We start from the raw sequence: 7790 nt of genomic DNA on the forward strand, positions 1-7790 counted from the left end.
AGGTTTGAATTTGAAAGTGTTATGATACTACTGTCTAAATATAGGGCCTGTATTACTAAATATTCCATTACTACATATTCCCAGTGGGTGCTATTTCCACATTTTTATATTCCATTATGAAAAGAACTTAATTTTAAGACCTCAAGGCTTTCTAATTAAAATGAATTATCTGCTCTAGCAATCTGGAAAATTGTGTCATATCGAATCTAATCAGTTTGAAATATGCTTGGCTTTCATTCATGGATTCAGAATATGGAATTACAGGATAACTGTAATAAGATCCTTTTAAGGTAACATCTTTTTTCTGGATATGAAAATTAACTTTGGCTCACTCAAAAAATATGTATTATGTTTCTATTATGTTACAGATACTGGACATGCAATGGTAAGCCAAGGCAAACAAACTTTCTGTCCTTGTAGACTTTATGATCAGGCCACAGATTACGACGACTACTACTAAAACAATATTCATAAGCTTTAGTAAATGCTGAGAGGGAGTTGGTCTTTGATTTGAGATATAAAAATAAAAAAAAAACAGTTTACCAGGTGAAGGGGTCAAAAGGAGAACATTTTAGGAAGAAGAAACTGCATATGCATATGCAGGGACCCTGTGGTAGAGGCATTATGGCTTCTTTAAAAAACTGGAAAAAGCTGGAATGCTCTAGGATCACAATGGAGAACCCTTTGTAACTTGCTTTCTTCATGTAATATATCATGGACATTTACATACTGTTAAATGTTCTGTAACAAAATCCCCACATAATATTTCACTGCATATTTACACTATAATTTATCTTAAAAACTCTCCATTGGTTATTTTGGTTACCTGCTGTTTTCACACTTTTTTAAAGATTTATTTATTTGAAAGACAGAAAGCGTGAGCATGTGAGTGGGCGGGGGTGGGGGTGAGGGGGTAGGAGTAGAGGGTGAGAGAGAATCTCAAATAGGCTCCCTGCTGAGGTGGGGGCTCCATCCCACGACCCTGAGATCGTGACCTGAGCTGAAACCAACAGTGGATGCTCAAATGACTGAGCCACCCAGGTGCCCCTGCTGTTTTCACACTTTTGGTTAAGTTTTAGAAGAGATTAAATGAAGTAAGAGAAGTAAGATGACTTGGCTAAGATTAGACATTAAGGCAATAATTCTGAGATATGTTGGTCAAAGTGGGTAGGTGGGGTGTGGGACTTTAACTTTTTTTTTAAGATTATATTTATTTATTTGACAGAGATCACAAGTAGACAGAGAGGCAGGCAGAGAGAGAGGGGAGGGCAGGATCCCTGCTGAGCAGAGAGCCTGATGTGGGGCTCGATCCCAGGACCCTGAGATCATGACCTAAGCCGAAGGCAGAGGCTTAACCTACTGAGCCACCCAGGCGCCCCAGACTTTAACTTTTTAAATGAAAAGTGTTATTTTGAAGAAAGCAAAAGAAAAATAATAACCATCTCCAGAGCAATTCCTAACTCTTCCTCTCCATTCATCCTTCCCTCCTTCGTTCCTACATTCTCCTTTCTGTTTCTTTAGTTGTATATACATCTGTGTACCCCCCCCCTTTTTTTAAAGATTTTATTTATTTGACAGAGAGAGAGTAGGCAGAGAGGCAGGCAGAGAGAGAGGAGGAAGCAGGCTCCCCACTGAGCGGAGAGCCCGATGCGGGACTCGGTCCCAGGACCCTGAGATCATGACCCGAGTCGAAGGCAGAGGCTTTAACCCACTGAGCCACCCAGGCGCCCCTGTATCCCCCATTTTATAAACAATACTGGGATGAACTAATAGCTAAACTCTGGTACACATTCAAGGGCTCAAGACTACTTCTTCAGGCTAAATTCCTACTTGTGACACCTTTGATACAATGAGATAAACATTTGAATGCATTTTCTAAGTATTATCAAAGAACACTCTAACAATGTACCAAGCCATACTTCCACCAGTCCCCCAGAACTTTTCATATAATATTTTTATTGTTTATGGGAGCCTTGTATTTTTTTGAATGTTTCCTTTTCATCTTGATTCAAATATACTTATTAGTCTATTACACTGAAGGATTCTCTGATGAATGGACTCCAGCTTACTCATCCCTGGTCCTTTACAGAACCCAGCATGGAGTTCAATAAATACTTGTTGAATAGCATTAAACTGTGGTCAAGGGGTGCCTGGGTGGCTCAGTGGGTTAAGCCTCTGCCTTCGGCTCAGGTCATGATCTCAGGGTCCTGGGATCGAGTCCCGCATCGGGCTCCCTGCTCAGCGGGGAGCCTGCTTCCCTCTCTCTCTCTCTATCTGCCTCTCTGTCTACTGTGATCTCTCTCTGTCAAATAAATAAACAAAATAAATCTTAACAAAAAAAAACAGCAACAAAAAACTGTGGTCAAGATTGATTAACAGAGAATTGACTATCTTGATTCTTCTGCTCAGAGGGTGCTCTTCTCACTCTGTGCTTTAACTATTTAATTGATGTAAGGTGTTTTGTTTTGTTTTACAGATTTCTGCAATATATGATCTAAAGACTTCCTGATTCTCAGATCCCAAAGGCATTTTGAATCCACGAGAATGTAAAAAGGCAATTTATAAGAGTACTTTCTAAAAGTAAGTAAAGAAGAATTTTTTCATTGTCCTTCGTAACCAAAGGACCTTGTCCCAGCACCCAGTAGGCATGATTCACAGGCCAGGGCCCAGCTGGAAGGTGGGCATGTGAGGATCCTGTTCTCTTCATCTTGGCTGTCACTACCTACTTCAGGCAGGCCAGCTGCTCCCTGTCTTTCATCAACTGTTGAGTTCCTTTCAGGTTTTTAATAACCTGTGGTGTGGTGAGATAAGCAAATAGGGCAGAGGACATGGCTTGTTGTCCACCAATCACCTTCAAGGCTGCTGCCCACTGTGACAGCTTTGGTCTCCTTTTGTCGGTCGGCCCTGTCCTTTCCCTTTTTGTGACTCTTCAGGGTTGCTGGAGAATTTACATACAGCTTTTTCCCTTTGGTCTTTACCCACTGTGGATGGTTGGATTACCAGGGGATGAAGTATCTGTTTTAATCTAGAAGGAATTCTGCCTGTAATCTCTTGGCCATATTATTTGCTTGGATTAGATAAAATCTGGACCTTTCATTATTACCATGTATTGTGATATTCCAGCTCAGAGAACACAGCCTGATCCACAATCTGGGCTCAGTAAATACGTTTAAAGAGGGTATAAAATGAGGGACTGAGTCTCTGGGGCTCTTACTTCACATTTCAGCTCAGCAAAAAGACAGACAAAGAGAGCCCTGAGTTCTGTTCTGTCAAATTCAAATCCGCTTTCGACTCCCCACAGACCAAGAGTCACAAGCCAGGTGGAAGGGGCAAAGAAGCCTCCTGTGGGCTGCAGGTTTGCCCCACGAGAGAACATATCCATCAACACCCAAAACATGCCTATAGGGAGCTCCTTGCTAAGCTGATTTTTCTTCATGGACTTTCATGTTTTTGAGTATCTTTAATGCCTGTAGATGCCAGGAATCTTCTGCAAGTTTCCACGTCCTGGTGTACAGATCCCTAGACACAGTTTTGGGAGTCTGAGAGTTCCCTATGATAATTCTGAGTTTTCTTTTAGATATGTGATGGAAGTAATCTCAGAATTTTGATAACCAACTCTCATCTTTGTGTCTTTGATTGTGTTGGCACCAAGCAGTCACCAATGTCAAAATGACAACCATCATCATAGTCTCTTACAACCCTATCAGTAAAACTTTCCCTTTTCAGAAAAGTAACCTTTTCAGAAAAGTAACAGATTCATTTTTACAAGAATCTGTTTACTATATTAAGGGTTTTATTTGATGTGAAAACAGCAATTTGGGGCAAATAATGTGCTACTTCATCATTAAGTCAGAAAAGAGAGGAGACAAACCTGGTTCACAGATGGTGCTTTTGTGCATAGCCAAGGCCAAATGATGTCACGGCACTCTAGGGAAAGACACTTTGCATGTGTTTATATAACCTGAATTAAAGGCAAAGTGGAAGCAATAACAACAAACTTTGATTTACTATTTGAAATGGAGTGAATAAGCCATTTATTTACTGTTTTCCTTCCAGAGTCTGAATTTTTTTCATTATCTGCAAGACTGCAAATGAATTTCAGATATTTTCAGGTTCTAATTCCAGCAAAAATTGGATTAGATATCCATTTAAAAAGTAGATTTCAATAGTGCCCTAATACTAACCTTGTTTTCAAAAGACCACATAGACGTAACAGTATTACCATATTCTACTATTAACATTGTTTCAGTTACCTAATTCACCTAATTATTGTAAACCAGCAAAGTGTTTGTGGATATACAAATGGGATTGTCAGCAAAATGACCTCAGAGGCTCTGGCCATGTACGCTGGATATTTTCTGTTTACCCCTCAGATCTACTCTCCACCCTTCTTTGTGATATGGGAGGCTCACTGGCTTCTAGTCTGGGTTAGCCAATGGGAGACACCTGTAGGAGATAGAAGTGGAGGAGTCTGAACTCTTTTACTTCTGCCTGCCTTCCTGCTGGGCCACCATGGCTGGGGATGCCTCTGCTGGAGAGCCTTTCCCATGCAGCTCCTCTGTGTGTGGTCCCAGGAACAGTTCCCTCACCTTATCCTTTAAGGCACAGGGCTGGTAATAGCACCTCACAATTGCTAGTATTGATGTACTCCAGCAAGATTTCTTTTGGTTTCCCTAAAACCTACCCACTCCTTTGTTTTTTAAACTCTTCTCAATGACCCAGTTTGAGTGTGGGATCCAAGGCCTGTCAGAGCTCTGACACCCCTGGCAGAGTTGGCAGTGAGTTATCTGGGACCAGGTGCTCCCACCCCTCAGGAAGAGAGGTTTCAGGGGAGGGCAGTCTCCCTCTCTTGGAGCACAGCCCCATGATGCTGAAGCATCCACTTGTGTCCCATCCAAGCCAATGTCCCATGTGGGAGGAGAACAGGGAGAGATGTATGGATCTGCCTGTGATTTCCAGCCAGCACCATGGGGCAGTCCTTGGTGTCTACCTGAATTCTTTTGATCAAAGTCTTGAGGTCATTAATAACATTTTGTGCAATATACTTATGTGAGCAAGAATTTTAGGCAATAGGCTTATTGAAGTCAAAATGCAGATAGAGTCAAAATAGAGCCAGACCTCAGGTTCCACTTTTCTAGTATTAAACTTGTTGGCACCTAGATCATGGACATCTGGCCTCCAGAACTGTGAGGAAAAAAAATTGTTGTCTTAGCCATCAAGTCTGTGGTATTTTATTGTGGTAACCCACCCAGAGTAATAGAGAAATGTGCAATCTGTTTTATATTTGTATATGCTTAAGTAACATTACAGTGAAAATAATTTAAACTGATGGCCAGAGTCCAAGAGCAATGTTACCTGGGAAAGGGCTTTATGTTTTTCAAATTTAATGAACAGGGTTTTGAAGTGAAAATCTGAGAGTGCTGGAGACAGGATACCTGGATTTTAATGCTGGCTCTATAATTCACAATGTGATGCTGGACAAGCTAACTTCATTATGTCTCATTTTTCTCTTCTGTAAAATGGGTGTATTAACATTTCCAACCTTTTATGGTTGTTGTGAGGAATAAAGGAGTTCGATAATATAATGCATTCAAATACCTAGCACAGTATATATAAACATACATACATTAAATTTGTGTCTTATGTTTTAAAATTATTCATGCCATTTTGCTCCCAATTTTCCTAATTCTGACAAAATTTCCTAGTCAAAAAAGTACTGATAGAGCCATGTATCTAACTGATAATCCTTGTCTGCTATTAGTAAATAGCTCTTATTATTGAAAAAAAATTAAGCAGAAACAAAGGGTGTAGATCATTCTAAAATTCCTAGGCAAAGGGGATTTAGTAACATTGCTACTAAATAAGAAGTCCTGAAAAAAAAAAAAAAAGAAAAAAGAGAGTGGGGGATATTCTGGGCAAAAAGCAGCTTGGGCTGCTGGATCTAGCAAAGGTATAAATTATTTGCTTACACAGTTGCATGCTCCGTTAGTATCGAGAGGTACACTGGGCATTATTTAACTGATGATTTTCTAAGAACCCAAAGGATTAATTAAAAATTTAGATTTCTTTCCATATTAGGCAACAGAATCATGAAACTCTCTGAAAGCATAACATTTAAAGATGCGTGCTTAGACTTTTTTGGGCACTTGGTATCTCTAAGGTATATACCCAAAGTTTCAATTTCCTATAGGGAAGAACATGAGACAGAACATGGAAACCATCCATCTAGGCAGGGATTTCTATATGCCTTCTGTAGTAGTTTCCTTTCGTTGCTATTACAAATTACCACAATCTAGTGGTTACACAACCTAAATTTATTATCTTGTAGTCCTGTAAGTCAGAAATCTGCATTAGACCTCAGCAGGTTAATTGCCAAGGTGTCAATAAGGCTGCTTTTCTTCTGGAGTTTCTAGGAGAGAATCTATTTCCTTGTAAGCTTCTGGAGGCTACCTGCATTCCTTGGGTCCTGGCTCCTTCTTCCATCTTTAGATTTTATTTATTTATTTGACAGACAGAGATCACAAGTAGGCAGAGAGGCAGGCAGAGAGAGCGGAAGGGAAGCAGGCTCCCTGACGAGGAGAGAGTCCGATGTGGGGCTTGATCCCAGGACCCTGAGATCATGACCTGAGCTGAAGGCAGAGGCTTTAACCCACTGAGCCACCCAGGAGCCCCCCTTCTTCCATCTTTAAAGACTGCAGCACATGATCTTTAAATCTCACTCTAACTCTGACCTTCCTGCCTCCCTCTTATAAGGACTTTTGTAATTTCATTGGAATAACCTGAACAACCCAGGATATTGGGAAGCTATTCCCAATCTCAAAATCTTAAATTTGATCATATCTGCATCCCTTTTCCCATATAAGATAACATATTCACAGGTACTAAGGATTAGGACATAGACATCTCTGGGGGTGGGGGTGGCATTACTGTGCCTACCACACCGCCCTAGGCTCTGTTTTACCAAATTCGTCTGGGTGTGCTTCTCTTGAGTACTACTTTGGGCCACACGTATTTCACTAAACATGTGACCAGTGCTTTCTCTGCCAAATCAATTCCACAGGCATTTATGGACACCTAGAATGTAACTGGCACTGTTCTGAAATGTTTTTAGTGACAGCTGTATACATTTCTCCCTGTCATCACACAGAAGATTTGAAATCAACAGACTAGAGGCCCATTGACCGATCTGCAACACCTCCCTACCAGGGCTGTTTACACATGATCATCACTTCTGGGGGTTCTCACACTCCGTCACGGAAAGCAGAGCAACTTGGGAAAATGAGCAACTCGAAGAAATGTTGGGCAACAATTTGAAGTAGGAACTGTTTGATGACAAAGCTGGAAGCCAGCCTCTCTCATCATGCCAGTGCTTCTTACCACTTTCAAATGATAAGATCTCTGCGTTGACACTTAAAATGCTCAGCATCTGCCAAATTTTGAGAATTTCCACAGTGGCTCCTTTAGAACCAAAGGCAAGGAAAACCAACCTAATGAAGTCACAGCAAAATTTAAATGACGTTCTGACAAACAGTTTTAGGAGCCTGTGGAAAACTGAGTTCGTTGCTGCTTTTGAGAGGACTGTATTCCAAGAGTTGAATCCAACTGCATTTCCCCTAGATGGATTAGGATTTGAACAGGAATGTTCTGGATTTGGATTAGGATTAGGATTTGAACAGGATTAGCATTTGAACAGGAATGGATTAGGATTTGAACAGGAATGTTCTGGATTTGGATTAGGATTAGGATTTGAACAGGATTAGCATTTGAACAGGAATGGATTAGGATTTGAA

The sequence above is a fragment of the Enhydra lutris genome, unplaced genomic scaffold (genome assembly GCF_002288905.1).
Source record: "Enhydra lutris kenyoni isolate GAN:26980312 unplaced genomic scaffold, ASM228890v2 scaffoldscaffold60, whole genome shotgun sequence".
Classification (NCBI taxonomy): domain Eukaryota; kingdom Metazoa; phylum Chordata; class Mammalia; order Carnivora; family Mustelidae; genus Enhydra; species Enhydra lutris.